The sequence below is a fragment of the Ictidomys tridecemlineatus genome, chromosome 4, assembly GCF_052094955.1.
Source record: "Ictidomys tridecemlineatus isolate mIctTri1 chromosome 4, mIctTri1.hap1, whole genome shotgun sequence".
Classification (NCBI taxonomy): Eukaryota; Metazoa; Chordata; class Mammalia; order Rodentia; family Sciuridae; genus Ictidomys; species Ictidomys tridecemlineatus.
The window spans coordinates 56,606,086-56,624,991 of NC_135480.1; the positions used below are offsets into that span (position 1 = coordinate 56,606,086).

Sequence of the window (18,906 nt, forward strand, 5' to 3'; positions counted from 1 at the left end):
CAATCTTCCAGATGAGCTCTTGGAACATTTCAAAAGGAAATATTTATTTATTTTTTAAAGGCAGATATTAAACTAATAGGGATCATTTGTTATTTTAAATTAGAGGGAAAATAGCAAATAATAAGTTATACCAAACCTTCTTTGGGAGATATATATATATATATATATGTGTGTGTGTGTGTGTGTGTGTGCGTGTGTGTGTGATATTAATATAGGTTTCAGAAATCATAAGAAAGTTATAGAAACCAAATATTCCTGGTATAATACTATCAGTCATGATTCTACTTAGTTCTATAAAATAACTAAAATAACTAAACTTCCTTTCATTTGTGTCATTATTGCAATCAGCTCTTTACTATGATCATTTTAAATTTTGCATTCACAGCTTGCTCAATTATTCTACTGAGAAACTATAATCCCAAAGTGTTTCTTCAAAGGGATTCATGAAAAGAACCCTGACAAGCACAGGTTTCTAAATAACTTTAAGATCACACCATTGAACTGGATAAGAATTCCCAGAACTCTAATAAAGAAACTGGTCCATGAAACTATTAACCCAACATCAAGCTAGTAAGAATTAACTGAACATCAAGGAAATTATTTGGCAAATTTTCAAGCTTAGTTAGCTAGCACTGAAGTTTTTGAGATACACAATTTGAACAAACACCAAAAGATTGATCCAAGTTAAATTGAATAAACAGTACTAGGCACCTGAATTAGAGAAACAAAATTTGTATTTAAGAGGACATAAATCCAATGTTAACTGTGGACTCCTGGAAAGCGTGGACAGCACATAGTCGCTTCTAAGTCTTTAACGCTTCTATTATTAAAAATGTCTGCATTGCATGACTTATTGTGGAAGACATTAAATGATCCAAATTATGAAATGTATTTGTGGGGTGACTATTCTAAAATTGCTAACATGGTTTAGAACCAATCTTTGTTTTAACATGTTTTTATAACCAAATCTATGCTTTGTCAAACCCATAATTCTGTTAAGACAGTAAAAACTTCAGGGAATATATTTCTGGCAACTGCTGGATCAGTTGAACACTTACAGATGGATCTCATTCCATTTTCATCTTCAATTCATGTTTTTATGGTTGTATAAAAACTTTCCCATGCAGGAAGATTGGTGTTATAAAGTATCTAAAAGGTTATTTTAAAATGTTTCCCTTATGGGGTTTTCCTTTAGAAATTTCCAATGATAAAGGCACTCATTTAACCAAACAAGTTGCAAAACAATTAAATAAGGTATTACAAATACAACAGCATTAGGCAAAACCAACTGAAATCAACTAGTTTGTCTTAGTCAAAGAAATTACTAATTGATGGCTACCAGGTCCACTCCACTGGAAAACATAGATTAACCCTTTATGAAATAGTTAATGGAAGGTCTATTTCCCCAATAGTAGAACATCAAGTATCTCCCAATCTTATAAATTCTGACAGGACTCAACAATGAAAGACTTCAATGCATTTTATCATTGTGATGAAGGTACTTTTTCCAGATAAAATAAGATCTTTATGACCCACCAAGTGATGTCAACTAGACCTTTCATGATCCAGAATCCAAAGATTAGGTCTTATGGAAGTAACATCAAAGAAAAACTTCCTTTATTCTCCCTGCTTTATGTCAAGGGCTTTATACTAATGCCACTAATGAAAGTATGGAGTCATTACTAGTTTGGCTGCTTCTTGCCACTCATAATATGTGGCCAAATTCAGGAGATATACCTATGTCCAGAAGAACCTGGAGCTCTATGAAAGCACTACAGAACTATTTAGCAGAAACTGGCAATGAAACATGCTATTTATGTGCAGCCTTTCCCAGGACCAGAGAGTATAACTATTTCTGCCAAGACGAGGGATGCAGTGTTATATGAGCACCTACATCTATTTATGATGGCCTGGTATCAATATTATACCCAATTAGTATGGAAGTCCCTCCAGAAATCAGCATGACTGATAGCAGATCTAGTGGAAACAGAATGATTGCAGCAGAAAACAGGAGTTTATAAAACCCAGGCCAAACTGAAAAGACCTTTTCAAATCTACTGTAAAGAGATGTGGGTAGATTTAGTAGCAGCAGAAGTGAATTCAAGGAAAAAAAGATAAGCAACCTAATGCCATCCTTATGCAGTTATAGGAATAAATGCTAAAATACAAGAGGTTCCAGCCATTAAGAAAAAGAAAAGAGAGACAGTCAGAAAGGGAGAGTGGACTCCTAGTCCATAAAGGAGACAAACATGAGCCTCTCCTATTTCCTAATGAATGAGAGCACAGCCCAGGGCTCTCTCTAAGGAATCTGTTAGCCCTTGGGTGTGGGATAACTAGGACAGAGGTCAGGTTCGAGTCTGATCCACGTCTCTGGACCAAAGGCCTTATATAGAATTGGCAACACATTGGTTTTATGCAAATTCATGGGTCATTGCAGAAATCAAAAGGGAAATAAAAATTTTTCTTGAAACAAGTGAAAAGTGGAAATACAACATACCAAAAACTATGGGACCCGATAAAAGTAGTAATAACAGGGAAGTTTATAGCAATAAATGCCTACATCAAAATAGTGGATTTCAAGTAAATTACCTAATGATGTCCCCCAAAGACCAAGAAAAGCAAGAGAAAACTCACCCCAGAATTAGTAAAAGGAAAGGCCTGAATATATAGCTCAGTTGTAGTGTACTTACCTAGTATGCATAAATTCCTGGGTTTAATCCCCAGCACTATAAAAAAAAAGAAAAAGAAAAATTAGTAGAAGGAAAGACAGAAAAAACATCAGAGCAGAAATAAATGAAATAGAGATGAAAAGTATTAGAGATCAATGAAATGAAAAATTGCTTCCTTCAAAAAAATAATAAACGTTTAACTAAAAAAGACAGAAAGCCTAAATAAATAAAATTATACGCTTAAAAATGATATCTAAAACTATATATAAAAGATCACTAGAGACTATTTTAAACTAGTATACACACAAAAATTGGAAAACCTAGAAGAAATGAGTAAATATAAAATACCAATATTGAACCATGAACACAGAGAAAACTTCAACAAACCATATCATAAGATAGAATCAGTAATATAAAGTCTCCCAACAAAAAAAATTCCAGAATAACATGTCTTCACTACTAAATTCTACAAAAACTTTTATCCTTACTTCTCAAACTATTCCCCAAAAAAAAGGGAGAGAATATTTTCAATATCATTCTATGAGGTTAGCATTACCCTGATACCAAAACCAAATAAGGAGAAAGAAAAAAGGAAAGAAAGAGAGAGGTAAAACTATAAACCAATATCTCTAATGAATGTAGATGCAAAAAATCATCAAATATAAAAACATGTCCAAAAGATCAACTTGGATTTATCCCAAAAATGTAAAGATGGTATAACATGAACAAATCAATAAATGTATCACATCAACAAAATGAGGACAAAATCAAATGATTATCTCAATAAATACAGAAAAAGCAGTTGATAAAATTCAGCACCCCTCTTGAGAAAAATTCTGAGCTAAAAATTTTAGAAGGAACATACTACAAAATAATAAAGTCTGTATGTAACAAATGCAAACAACAATCATCATACTGAATGGGGGAAAGCAGAGCATTTCCTCTAAGGAAACAAAATTCAGTGGGATTTTTGTATACCAATAAGATTCTGAAAAAGAAGTCATGAAAAAATACCCATTCACAATAGCCACAAAAGAAATCCTAAAAAAGAAAGTAAAAGACCTCTATGATTAAAAAATACACATAAACCATTAATGAAAGAAATTGAAGAGGGAGGACACAGAAAATATGAAAAGACACCCATGTCTATGATTTAAAATTAATATGCCATGTAGAGTAAAATTCTATCATGTACATATACCACACTTTGTATCTGGGCCAGTTCCATAATTTGGCTATTGTGAATTGTGCTACTATAAACACTGAGGTGGCTGTATCACTACAGCATGCTGATTTTAGTTCTTTTGAATAAATATCAAGGAGTTGGATAGCTGGGTCATATGGTGATTTCATTGCAAGTTTTTTGAGGAATTTCCATACTGCTTTCCAGAGTAGTTGTACTAATTTGTAGTCTCACCAAAAATATGTGAGTATACTTTTTTCCCCGACATCATCACCAACATTTATTATCTATACTCTTGATAACTGCCATTCTGTATGGAGTAAAGAGGAAACAGTGTATTTTTGATTTGCATTTTCCTGATCTGATTGCTAGAGATGTTAAACATTTTTAATATATTTGTTGACCATTTATGTCTCTTTTTTGAGCAATGAAGTTTTACTCATCTATAAAGAAGAATGAAATTATGGAAAGAAAACATCATGCTAAATTAAATAAGCCAGACTTAGAAAATCAAGGGTTAAATGTTTTCTTATATGTAGAATTCAGAGCAAAATAAGGGGGAAATGTGGGGAAGATAGGGTTAATCCATTATCATAAAGATATCAGTGGAGCAGAAAAAAGAAGATTGAAAGGAGGGAGAGGAATGGAAAAGGGGAGAAAATGAGGAATTAATTTAACAAAAATCACCCTATATGCATGTATAAATATACTCAGTGAATTCCACCTTTATGTGTATCTATAAAGCACCAATTAAAAATCAATAAATAAGTGAGTGAAAGGAAGACCAATAGAATAGAGGAAGAAGAATAGAGTGAGGAAGTATGTGGCATACTATGTGGCACCAAGGACTAAAATGGAGTAAATTGACTTCCATGAATGTATGATTTTGTCAAAATGAACCCACAATTATGTATAACTGTTATGTGCTAATAAAAGAAAATAAATAAATAATTTCACCAAAAAGGACATATGTTATGGTTTAAATATGATGTGTCTCCCAAAAGCTCATGTGTAAGATAATGCAAGAAAGTTTAAAGGAGAAATGATTGAGTTATTAAAGTTTTAATCTAATCAGTGCATTAATCCCCTGATAGGGATTAATTGGATGGTAACTGTAAGTGGGGTGTGGCTGGAAGAGAAGGGTTATTGAGGGAGTTTGAGGGTGTGCATATTTTATCTTTGTTTAGCACAACTCTCTGTGCTTCCTGATCATGTCCTAAACCGCTTTCCTCCACCACACCCTTCTGGCATGATGTTCTGCCTCACCTTGGGCCTCAAAGAATGGAGTTGGCAATCTATGAACGGAGATCTCTGAAACTGTGAGAGACAAATAAATTTCTCCTCCTCTAAAATTGTTCTTATCAGGTCTTTTGGTCATCACTGAAAAAGCTGAATTAAACATCATCCTACCCAAAATTTTCCATAGGTCTAATGCAATCCCTATCAAAATTCTAATGGCATTCTTCAAAGAAATGGGGAAAAAATCCTAAAATTCATATGGAACCACAAGAGACCCTGAATAGCCAAAGAAATTCGAACAAAAGAAAAAAGCTGGAGGCATCACACTACCTAACTTCACAAGATACTACCATTCTATAGTAACCAAGACGACATGATATTGGCATTAAAACAGACATAAAGATCAATGGAACAGAATAGAAAACCTAGAAGTGAACCCACATGTCTATAGCCAACTGACCTTCAACAAATGTGCTAAGAACATGCATTGGGGGAAAAGACAGTCTGTATAATAAATGGTACTGGGAAAATTGGATATACACATGTAAAAGAATAAAACTAGACCCTTATATCTCATTATATTAAAAGTTCAGCTCAAGGGGGCTGGAAATATAGCTCAGTTAGTAGAGTACTTGCCTCTTATGCACAAGGCCCTGGGTTCAATCCCAAGTACACAAAAATAATAATAATAATTCAACTCAAAATGGGTCAGACTCAAAGGTAAGATCTAAAACTATAACATTATTATAAGAAAACAGGTAAATGCTTCAGGACATTGGAATGGGTAAGGATTTTTTGCATAAGAGCCTAAAACATAGGAAACAAAGTGAAAATAGACAAGTGGAATTATATTAAATTACAAAGCTTCTGCAAAAAATTAATTAATGAAGTGCAGAGATCACATGGAGCATCGAGAAAATGCTTGCAAACTATATATTTGACAAGGCATTAGTATTTAGAATACTTAAGGAATTCAAAAAACTCAAGCAAAAATATAAATAAAAAATAGGCAATAGACCTAAGTAAACATTTCCCAAAAGACATACAAATGGCCAACAGTTATATGAAAAAATGTCACCAATCAGCAGGTGAATGCAAATCAAAAGCACAAGATATCACCTTACTCCACTAATAAAGGCTATTATTAAGATAAAAAAAATAACAAATGTTGGCTAGAATATGGAGAAAATGACCTCTTATATACAGTTGGTAGGAATGAAAACTATAGCGATTCTAGCAAACAGTATGTAGTTTCCTCAAAATATTATAAATAGGACTACTATATGATCAGCAGTCCCACTACTTGGTATATATCCAAAAGAAATGAAATTGGTATGTTGAAAAGACAGCTGCATTTTCATGTTTGTTACAACAGTATTCATAAGAGCCAAGAAGTAGATTCAACTAAAGGTCCATCAGAGATGAGTGTATATTAAAAAAGCTTTAAAAAAAGAAAATGTGATATATATACAAAATGGAATACTTTTTATTAGTTCTTTTTAGATATACATGACAGTAGATTATATTTTGACATATTATATATATATATATATATATATATATATGGAGTATAACTTCCCACTTATGATGTGAAATTACACTGGTCATGTATTCATAAATGAACATAAGAAAGTTATGTCAGATTCATTCTACTGTTTTTCCTATTCCCATCTGCCCTTCCTTCTCTTTATTTCCCTTTGTCTAATCCACTGAACTTCTATTTTTCCTCCCACCCACCTTATTTGTGTTAGCATCCACTTATTAGAACTTTCAGCCTTTGTTTTTTGAGGATTGGCTTATTTCACTTAGCATGATGATCTTCAGTTTCATCCATTTAAAGCCAATGCCATCATTTCATTCTTGTTTATAGTTGAGTAGTATTCCATTGTGTATATGTACCACATTTTCTTTATCCATTCATTTGAAGGGCACCTAGGCTGGTCCAAAATGGAATACTCAAGCCATAAAAAAGGAGGAAATCCTGTCATTTGTGACAACATGGATGCCATTCGTGACAGCTACAAGATCTTGTGTTAAGTAACACAAGCCAGGCACAGAAAGACAAGTACTCATGGGTGGACTCTTAAAAATTTGACCTCATAGAAGTTGAGAATAGAATAGTGGTTACCAGAATATAGGGAATGTAGAGGGTGAGAGAGGGATGAGGAAAGGTTGGTCAACAGGTACTAAATTATACTTAGGGAGAAGTGACAAATTCTGGTGTGCTATTACACAGTAGGGTAACTATAGAATGATAGTATGCTGTATATTTCAAAAACTCTAGAAGAAAGTATTTTGGATGTTTTCACTAGAAAAAGTGATAAATGTTTATGCAGATTTGAACATTACACAACGTAGATATGTGTGAAACATCACATAGGACCTCACAGAGATACATATTTTTATGTGTCTATTTAAAGAAAAAATAAAATAAACTTTTAAATATATTTTAATTTGATTTTGAAACGACTTAATCATTACCAAGTATATAACTATACTAATGATGTCTGCAAAAGTTATATTGTGCTTCCAGTCATTCTGTGGGATTATCTATGTGGGTGTAAGTATAATGTTACTGTATTAAATTCAGAAATATCGGTTTCCATCAATGTGATTTAGCACCCTCATATCATGCTATAAAGAATCCACAAAAAAGTCAGTTTCCCACTGAATCTTGTTCAGAAGCTAAACAGGACTTAGGGATGAACAAATTTAAATGAACTCTGCTCACCTGCCACTAGGTGGCCCTGTTTCCCAGCTACTATATTGGGTCTGTGGAGAATTTCTTTATTCTGCCTCCTGGGTTCCAATCTCGCTATTTGGGCCTGGCTCACTCCTGACTTCAGAATAGTTTTCTCTGAAAGTTCCCATAATACTTGATAATCAAAGTCAAAGTGTTCAACAACTGATATTATTGCCAAATTCAAAATAGATAAGAAAATTTTGGGGAAATTTTGGAGAAAGGATTTCTGAGTTTTCATTCTTGCCAGTAGTGGGGAGCAAGTTTTATGGAATTTGAAGTTAATCTGTAAATTGAGAAAAAGCTTGGGTTTTATAATTAGTCAGACCTCCCAGGGGTTCACACAAGTAGAAGCCACTCTATGAATGGTGGATGAAAGTAAAAAAATATCCAATCGAATGTCACACAATTTAGCTTTAGATATCCTCTTTGCCCATTTGGGTAGCTTGTGTGTATTGTTGAAGAAAAAAAATGTTGCACTTCTCTTGCCTCTGATTTTGATCACTATAGAAAACTTAATTTAAAACGTGGCTTGTAATGCTGTTTCTCTAGACAATGACCCAAATACATTAAGGAAAATTCTCAGGAGGAAGAAACTCATGATATATTTATAAGAACATCTTACAGGTGGTTTGCAGGTATCCTGAATAATAGATAACAAACTTGACCTTTCCACACTTTTCCAATATTTATATTTCTTTTAATGGATCTCCAGGTTACTATGATTTATGTTGCTAGGATAATAACACAAACTTATAACTCAAAATCAGGCCATTTTATAGGGAACCATTGTCTTTAGCTGCACACTAAATAAAGATTATGACCAATTGGATCCAAATACCGTTAAGCTATCTTTATTGCCTGAACTTTGAGTTGTTTGATTTTGGTCGGTTAGGTTTATGGAGGGTCTTGTTAAGAGTGTAATTCTTGACTAAATTTTAAACCCAGGAACCATAATAATACAAAATATCATGATAAGACTTTTCATAAATTTGAAACTAGTCTTTTATTTCCTGCTCTGAGAATAAATTCACACCCCTCTCTCACAAAAGGAGACAAAGGCTGAGCTGAAGCTGTGAATCTGCAGCTTAGCGTCCTTGGAGAAGGAACCTACTCTCCGTATGGGTCTCTCTGGAGCAACCTGAAGAAGGAACTTGACCTCAAGGAGACAAGTAGGTGAAGAAGAAGGTGGGAAATGGGATAGACAGAGATACAACAAAGACTAAAAAGGAAACAGAAATCGATTAAAATAGTCATAGGGAACAGCCAAAGAAAAAAGAAGATTATAACATGCCTAGAACATCTGGGAGAAGAGGGAGTACATACTCTCAATAGTCAAGAAACAAGTTGATAATCTGTATTCTCAAATAAAAACAGTCCCAGAATTAAGTTAAGAGAGACTTAATTTGACAGGATGATTGCAACAAGGGGTGGGGAATATTACAATAGGGCGAATGATCCAAACATAAGAGCTATAAACGTCTCAAAGGTCAAGCAGAAAGGTACTTTATTTTATGGGGAAGGGTCAACAAGACTAGAAAAGGCCTAGTATGAATATAGTGGAATAATGAGGAGTGTTTCCCTGAGGTCAGCATATTTTGTGAGAGTTCATTTACCCATTAATTCTGTATAGGATATAGGGGGATGCTGTGTACTGAGAAAAGGGGAGGGTATGTCAAACTTCATAAGAACAGAGGAAGAGGAGCTTAACTAATGTGTGGTCAAGTTAACAAGTGCTTAGTTTCTACTGATAAGTGGATAAACTTCAGTTAATCTTTCATGAGACAAAGAATGAGAATTTAAAGTGTCTATGTCTGCTCTGTCCAAAAAAAAGAAGACATGAGTCTTATCTAAGCCTTATGAGACTCACTTCAGTAAGTCCTTTTTAAAAAATAAAAGGATAAATGGGTTTTTTCAATCATCATTGTTTTCTAGGAACAAAAGGCTCAGGTAAAGCATAACATGGTTAATGTGACTCGTGATTAGCAAGTGTGATTATTACAATCACTGAAGGGAAACCGTCAACTTGACCTAGAAGATTTATGAAAGTCTTCACAAATATAAAGAAACTTGAACTGAACTAGGAGTACAGAGCCCCAGGCAGAGAAGGAGGGGAAGGGCTCAGCAAATATAATATGCAGAGTCAAGGAACACCTAGAGATGGCAGGAAAATAGCTGAGGATGTCTTCCAAAGGTCTCAGAGAATGAACTAGATGGTAAGAAAAGAAAAGAGAATGGTTGTAAAAAGAATTATAGAGGTTAGTTGCTGCTAGTTTATGAGGGATCTTGAATATGAGGGCCAAGTAATTTGGATTTTATCATTACCCTAGGCTTACTATTTTCAATTTTTTGTAAAAAAAAAAAAAGATTTAAATATTATTTTCAGGATGCCATGTGAAATATGAACTACAAAAAGGAGAGAGAAAATAGGTTCAAGAGATACTTGTATAGAGTACAATCCATTATACAATAGATATTCAATAGGGAGCACAGTTATAGTGGAAGAACTAGGAAAATCATTGTCTCAAGACATAAAAGTTGCCACTTCGCCATTTTCCCATCAAAACTGGTTGGATTTCTGGGTGTAGTAGTTCAGGGGAGGCTGAGGTAGGATGATTGCAAGTTAAAGGACAGCCTTGGCAACTTAGCAATGATCAAAAAATAAAAAGGGCTGAGACTGTAGCCCACAGGTTGAGCATCCCTGGGTTCAGCCTTCAATACAAATAAATAAATAAATATTTTTTAAAGATCTTTTGATGGATTCCCCCATCAAATATTTTTCAAGAAAAAAAAATTATCCAATGGCTAGGGCCAGTAATTTAGGATATGTTTCAAACCAAATAAATTGTTCTATATTATTAATTTAAGTCCACAAAGCAGTTTCAAATCCAAAACAAATGGTAAGACCTCAGGAGACAGAGGCAAATTAAAATTTAGTAGAAACTAGTAAAAGCAAGAAGATCCCAAAGTATCCCATGATTATTAGCAGCAGAGTAACAACTCTTCAAAGCTGTATTCCCTTATCACACAATCTAAAGCAGTGTTCACCTACTTCATAGTCCATTATGTGCTTATTTCTTTCTTAACACTTAAAATATTCTGAAATTATGTTACTTATTCATGTGTTTACTCATGGTCTGTTTCCCCTATGAAAATGTAAACTCCCTAAGGACAGGAATCTTGTATGTCTTATTCATCAGTTAACACACAGCACATAGAACCTTTCCCAGAATGCTGAAATCCCTCAAGGGATTTCAGTATTAAGGGCCAAAGTGAGACTAAATAATGAAAAGTGGACTGTGTACATTCATCAATTCATTCTATCAACAACATTGAGACAAATATGTTTATTTCTAAAATTCTTTGAAAAATTTAAGCAATAAAGGATATATAAATAAGGCTAAAAAAAAAACTTAGAGTTAAGAACCAATCTGCTTTTAAATAAAATCGGAAAACTTGAGCATGTTTTCTGGTCCAAAGTGCAGCAACAGAAAGCAAGGCATTCAAGGTATCTTAAACTCCAGATATAGAAAATAATACCCAAAGGGAAGCAGGAACAGGATTTAGAGGACACAGAGTTAGCTTTGCCAAGAGGTCAAGGACATTTCATCCTTAGGGACCAGAAAGAAGACACAATGATGAATATCAATTATATTCTTAAATATGAAGGTCAAAATATTGAAAGGAGAGAAATTCCTGACCAGATGATCTATATACTCTCTAGAAGTATAAAATGAGGTTGTCAAAGGTGAGAGGAGCCTCAACTAATGTTAGTTTGATATGATTTTTTCCTGCAACTATAACATCCTCTCTATGTTGCTAAACTGTAGTTTCAAGCAAACCTCTTAGATCTTATTTATTTCTCCAACCCCATTGTCTAACAAAATCACTTAGGAAGAGATCAATAAATGTGTGCAAATATTTTTAGATGTAAAATTATGAGTATGTGATGTCTGATTGTAGGCAGTGAAGGAAAGAGAAAAGTGAAAGATGATTGTCTTTGGGGCCTGAGACACTGAGAAGATGGGGATATTATAAGTTATTTTCACCAGATGTTTACATGGAGCATACAATGTGTGTTCTTTTGTATTTTGCTTTCTTCTCACCACTTAATGTTCTGAGATTAATCCACATTGTTGTATACAGCTGTGATGTTTATTTTCATTGTTGAATTAGCATTTCATTGTATGAATATGCTACAATTTATTCACCCATTTGGTTGTGGGTGGATATTTAGGTTGTTTGCAACTTGAAACGTTTGTGAATAATGCTTCCATGGACATTCTCATGGATGTGTCTTGAGGTATGTGTGCACATATTGGCACATAGCTAGAAATGGAATTCTTGACTTGTTTCTGGCATTTCATTTTATGTGTGTCCATGGTTTCTTGTTTTGTTTGGATATTTTTCTTTTGCATCTTTGTGATATTGATTGAGATTTCTTTCGTTTTGTCATCCCATTATTTAAGTTATAATTATCCTGTTTTATGTATGTCATGATTACCCTCCATTACCTGACACCTTAAACAATAATTTTCTACTGATTTTGCACATATTTGCTCTCACCACCACTACCACAAACACTGTCCTCATCTATACAACATTATCTACTATTTTAAATCAGCTCCAATTTTAATTACAGACTGTTCATAATTTTTACATTACATAAAAATAATTCAGAATAGTTTTACTTGTTCCTTTATTAATTTGGAATGTACCATGTTTCCTTAGAAGAATGAGTATTTTGTTGTCCTTGGATGGAATACTCTGTGTGTGTGTATATATATATGTCAGGTCTTGTTTTTTTAGTTCTCCATTTCCTTAGTAATCTTCCCTCTAATTGTATGTGTTATTGAAAGTGGAGTTCTGAAAGAGAATTAACATCTAGAATACATAAAGAACTCAAAAACTTTACACCAAAAACAAACCAAATAACCCAATTAATAAATGGGAAAATGAATTAAATAGACACTTCTCAAAAGAAGAAATGCAAACAGCCAACAAACAGATGAATAAAAAATGTTCAATATCATTAGCAATTAGAGAAACGCAAATCAAGATTACACTGAGTTTTCATCTCACGCCAGTCAGAATGGCAGTTATCAAGAATACAAATAATAATAAATGCTGGACAAGATGTGGAGCATAAAGGAATGTTTTTACACTAACACTATTAGTGGGATTGAAAATTACTACAATCACTATGGAAACCAATAGGAAGGTTTTATCATGAAGGGATGTCAAATTTTATCAACCGCTTTTTCTGCATCTACTGAGATAATCATAATGTTTTTCTACTTCATCCTGATGATGTATATATCACATTTATTGATTAGTGTATGTTGCATCATCCTTAAATTTCTGCGATGAATCCCACTTGATCATGGAGAATAATCTTTCTAATGTGTTGTTAGATGCAGTTTACTAAGTGTTTGGTTGAGGATTTGCATCTACGTACACAGGGGAGCATTTTTTTCCTCATATCCTTGTCTGGTTTGGGCACTAGGGTAATACTGGCCTTATAGAATGACTCTGTAAGAATTTCTTCCTCTTCAATTTTTTGGAATAGTTTAGAAATTAGTGATAGATTCTCTAAGTCCTTGGTAGAATTCCACAGCGAAATCATCTGTTCCTGGTCTTTTCTTTGATTAGAGACTTTTTATTATTGATTCAACCTTGATGATATTCATTACTGATCTCTTCATATTTTCTATTTCTTCTAGATTATCAAAATCAATGGTGAAGAGTTACTCTTAAGTTTCTAGCAAGCCTTTCTATTTTTGACTCTGATTTTATTTAAGCACTCTTTTATTCCTCATAATGTTAATCTGCACCTGAAACCTGGAGTCATAGCCCACCAAAACACACAGCACAGGGGCAGGACCAAAGCCATTGTTGCTATGCCCTTTCTGTAGCTTGTAGTGTACTCACAGCCCGAGATCACAGCAGCCAGCCACAGATGATGATATCCAAATACTAGTCTGTCAAGCTGGGGCTGCAGTCTCTGCATGGTATCAGAGCAGGTCCAGAACCTCCATCATGGGCACTGGTCTGGGGACAGGGACCATCCAGTGTTATGTTTTACATCCTGGCACTGAGTTCCAAGACAAAGTCCTATGCTTACTTCCCTATCCTATCCCCCCAGAGAATGGATTCTTTTTCTATCGCTGTGCTGCCTTACATTAGGAGATAACTGCTGGAGGCAGTCCTTTGGCCCTCAGGGTAACCATGGGTCCAGAGGCTCAGACAGGGTCTGGGAGAAGAGGCTGTGGGCATCTGTCTAGTACTGTCTCACAGTGGTAGGAATGGTACTTTGTCAGAGTATAAGACTTGTACTTAATTCCGCTTTCCTCCCACAAGTGGGAATTGTCTCTCTCCTTGCTATATTTAGAGTTGGGGAGAGATAATGCAGGCAACTCTTTCCTTCCTGTTTCCTTCAATGTTGTCTGATCATTATTATGCTAAAGCCAGGTACTGTGATCTCTGGCCTTACTACCTCTCTGTAGTAAGGGTGGTTTTATGTATGAATAGCTATACAAGTTGATGCTTCTGTGAGGAAATTATTACCAAAGAATTTTATTCCATTGATCTTTGGCTTCACCAAATTAAGGATCATTGTTTCTTCAAAATTCCGTTATCCTTCCTACCCATCCCCCACCTTCCTTTTCTCCTCTGCCCCACCATCCTCCACCTTCCTTCTCTCCTTTCCCAATTCCTTTCCTTTCCTGGATCTGCCATTATGTGTAAGTTGGTGCAATTGGTGGTGTTCCACAGGTCTCCTAGTCTCTCATTGTTTTTCTTCATTCCCTTGTCTTTGTGCTGCTAAAACTGAACGTGAACAACTGACCTATATTAAAGTTCTCTGATTCTTCTTTCTCCATGTTCAACCCTCCTATTAAACTCTTAATGCATCCTTCATTTCAGTTACTACAATTTTGAGCTTCAGAATCTGAGTTTTATTCATTTTTATCATTTTGTATCTCTTTATTTGTACCCACTATTTTAGGAGACATTATTCTCCCAACTTTTTTAGCTCTTTGTCCATGATTTCCTTTAGCTCTTTGAGCCAGCTGATTTAAAGTCTTTCCTAGTAAATTATTGACATTTCATCAAAGACCGTTTCTGTTAATTTTTCTGTGAATGGATCATACTTGCTTATGTATTTCCGTGATTTTTAATTTTTTGTGAAAATTGGACATTTTAAAATTATAATGTGATACTCTAGAAATCAGATTCTTCTTCATACTCAGGGTTTTTTGTTGGTGGTGGTTGCTGTGAGTTACAATTGTTTGTTAGGAGACTTTCCAAAACTTTTTTGTGTAAAAACTGTTATTTGTCATCTGTGGTCTCTGAAGTCTCTGTTCCTTTAACTAAGTCGGTTAAAATGTTGATTGAGGGTTTTTTTAATACCTTGAGGGGGCAAAAAAACAAATTCTTCCCATCTTTGCATGGGAAAGTATTTAAGAATTCCTTCAATGCTTAGTCAGGTCCTTTATTATTCTCTTAGTCTTCACTTTCTATATTTGCTGAGCCTACAGATCAGTTAGATGTGAAAACTTAGGATATTCTCAAGTAGTTTCTGTGTATACATCCTACTGTGGGAATGCATGGGCTTTTCTCAATTCCAGGCATGAAGAACTCTGAAACAATTACAAGTCATCAGAGTCATCTTTGTCAGAGCTCTGGAAAATACTAAAAGGTTTATAAGAACCACATAAATAATGAATCAAGAAAAAGGCAACTTATAAGTGGTAGGAGAATGTTGTAGCATTTTTACTTGCCCTTGGCTCATTTTCATTCCCTTCTCAAGAGGGACCTTAAAGATAGCCTGCATTCCCAATGCAGAATCCTGGTCCCTGGTTTGAAAGGGAGACCTAATTATTATTCTCAAGGAATTTTAATAATTTTTAGTTGAGATGGACACAATGCCTTTATTTTTATTTACTTATTTTTATGTGGTGCTGAGGATTGAACCCAGTGCCTCGAACGGGCTAGGCACGCACTGAGCTACAACCCTAGCCCCAAGTTTCACTTTTAAATAACATCCAGATTATCAGTTCTTTCTTTCATGGATCATGCCTTTTGTTTATATCTAAAAATCAAACATCATACCCATGGACATCTAGGTTTTCTCCTATGTTGTTTCCTAGGAGTTTATAGAGTTTTGTTTTCCATTTAAGACTATGTTGCACTCTGAGTTAGTTTTTGTGAATTGTACAATGTCTGTGTCTAGATTCCCTGTTTATTTTATTGCATGTTGCCATGTAGTTGTTTCAGGGCCATTTTTTGAAAAGACTATCTTTTCTGTATTACTTTTGTTTCATTATCAAAGATTAATTGACTATATTTATGTGAATGTTTTCTGGGCTCTGTTCTGTTCCATTGGTTTTTCTACCCCTTCATCAAAAACAACACTGTCATGTCAAGGTCATTGTATTGTCATGTGTAACTAATTAAAATTTTTTTAAAGAGCGCATAAAAAAAACACTGTCATGATTACTGTAGCTTTATAATAATACTGGAAATCTGGGATTATCATCACTTTAACTTTATTCTGCTCCTTCAATATTGTGTTAGTTATGCTTTTCCATATATACTTTAGCATCAATTTGTTGATATCCACAAAATAACTTCCTAATATTTTTATTGGAATTGCATTGATCACGTTGGGAAGAAGTGACATATTAACAACATTAAACATGAAATAGTTCTCCATTTATTTATTCTTTAATGTCTTCCATCAGAGTTTTGTAGTTACCCTTATATAGATCTTCTGCATACTCAGGTTTAAGTATTTTGTGTGAGTGTGTGCACAAACATTAATACAAATGGTATTATTGTGTTTTTAATTTCAAATTCCACTTGCTTATTGCCAGAAATCAGTTTATTTTTGTACTAATCGTATATCTTATAACCTTGCTTTATCCATTTATTATTTTGAGGAGTTTTGTTTCTTTAGGATTGTCTTCATAATCATCATTTGTGAGCAAAGATATTTTTATTTATTCCTCCAATCTATATGCCTTTTATTTCCTTGCCTTGTCTTTTTGCATTACTTAGGACTTTAGTAGAATGTTAAATATTGATAATGATAAAGTACATCCTAGGCTTCCTTGTTCCTGATCTTCGTAGAAAAACATCTAGTCTCTCACTATTAAGTATGATGCTCATTTTTATAGGTAAAAAATTTTTGTAATTTTCTGATTTATCAAGTTGAAGAATTTTCTGTATTCCTATGTTTCTGAGAGTTTTTATCATGGGTGCTGAGTTTGTCAATGGATTTTTGGCATCTATTGATGTGATCATATGATTATTCTTCTTTATTCTGTTTATACAATGTATTATGTTAATTGATATTTAAATGTTGAAACATTATTTCATAACTAGAATAAATATCATTTTGTAATATACAATTCTTTTATATATTATTGGATTTTATTTGTTAATACATAGGCCCTCCAAACCCACAGATTCTGCTTCCACATATTCAACTAAACATAGATCATGTTCTATGTAGTTGAGCTTACAATTGTTGTGTCCAAACTGTAACTGTACAGATTTTTTCTCTGAATAATAGAGTATAAATACTATTTACATAGCACTTTATTATAGGTCATCTGGAAATGATTTAAAGTATATGGGAAGGTGTACATATATAGATTACATGCATATACTATGCCATTTTATATGAGACTTAAGTATCCATAGATTTTTAGATCTGTGGAGAATCCTGAAAATAATTCCCCCTTGAATACCAAAGAAGTACTGAATGTGCATTGGTAATGTAGTGCTGAACATGGCTGCCTTCCAAGGGACAACTATATTTTGTTCATAAGAGATATTAGTTTTAGTCTTCCTTTCTTGTAGTATCTGCATCTGATTTTAATATTAAGGTAATTCTGCCCTCACAGAATGAGTTAGGGAATATTCTCTATGTTTCTAGTTTCTGGAATAGGTTATAGAGAATTGATATAATTTCTTCTTAAATACTTGATAGAATTCACCAGTGAACTAAACTGGGCCTAATAGTTTCTAATTTGAAAGATTATTCATTTTTTATTTAATTTAATAAACATTGTCCTGCTATAGTTTGTATCTTGAATGTCCCCCTGTTGAAAGCTTGATCCCCAACCTATGGTGTGAATGAGACATGCTGGAACCTTTAGGAAATAGGGTTTAGTAGAAGGAAGGTGGGTCATTGGGGACATGGCCTTGAAGGGGATATGAGGACACTAAACCCTCTTCTTCCTCTTTCTTTGTTTACCAGTCACTCTGAGGTAAACAGGCCTCCTCTGTCATATACTCCTGCCATGAAGCACTGTGCTGACATTGGCCCAAATCAATAGGACCAAGTCTAAATAACTAAATAACTAAATAACCGTTTCCTTCTTCTAAGTTATCCTAGGTGTTTTGTCATAGTGACAGAAAGTGAACACAAGGCCTATTCAAATTATCTCTTTCTTCTTGTTATAAGCTTTGTCTTTCAAGTAATTGATGCATTTCATCTAGGTTATCAAGTTTGAGGATACAGCATTGTTTATAACATTCCTTTATTCTCCTTTTGATATCAATGAGATTAGTAGTAGTAGCCCCTGTTTTATTCCTAATATTAGTAACTTGAATCTCCTATATGAAAAAAAAAAGAGTTCTTCTTTTCAAAGAACAAGATTTTGGTTTAATTGGTTTTTCTCTGTTGATTTCCTATTCCAATGTCATTGATTCTAGTTTTTATTTTTATTTTCTGCTGCTTCTTTGGATTTAATTTTCTCTTTATTTTCTAATGTGGAGGTTTAGATTACTTATTTCAGGGTTTTTTTCATTTTTGGTATATACATTCATTGCTATAAATTTCTCTCTAAATGCTGTTTGTACTGTATTCCAAAATAAGTTGCTGTTGAGGTCTGACAGTTCCACAAAATTTATGCATTGAAATTTAATCCACATTGTGAGGGTATTATGAGGTTGGTCTTTTTGTAAAGTGATTAAGTCATTAGAGTACCACCCTCATGAATAGATCAGTGCCTCCTTATAAAAAGCCTAGAGAAACACACTAGGTCTCTCCCACCCCTTTTGTC

General features: G+C 33.9%; 1 long non-coding RNA gene across 1 annotated transcript in view; it reads right to left on the reverse strand.

Moving 5' to 3' along the window:
- LOC144377114 (uncharacterized) overlaps nucleotides 1–18,906 on the reverse strand; it is a 30,440-nt gene that overhangs the window by 9,029 nt on the left and 2,505 nt on the right. Inside the window, exon 2 of the long non-coding RNA XR_013437774.1 lies at nucleotides 2,691–2,726. This is a non-coding gene — a long non-coding RNA (uncharacterized LOC144377114). The remainder of the gene's footprint in view (nucleotides 1–2,690; nucleotides 2,727–18,906) is intronic.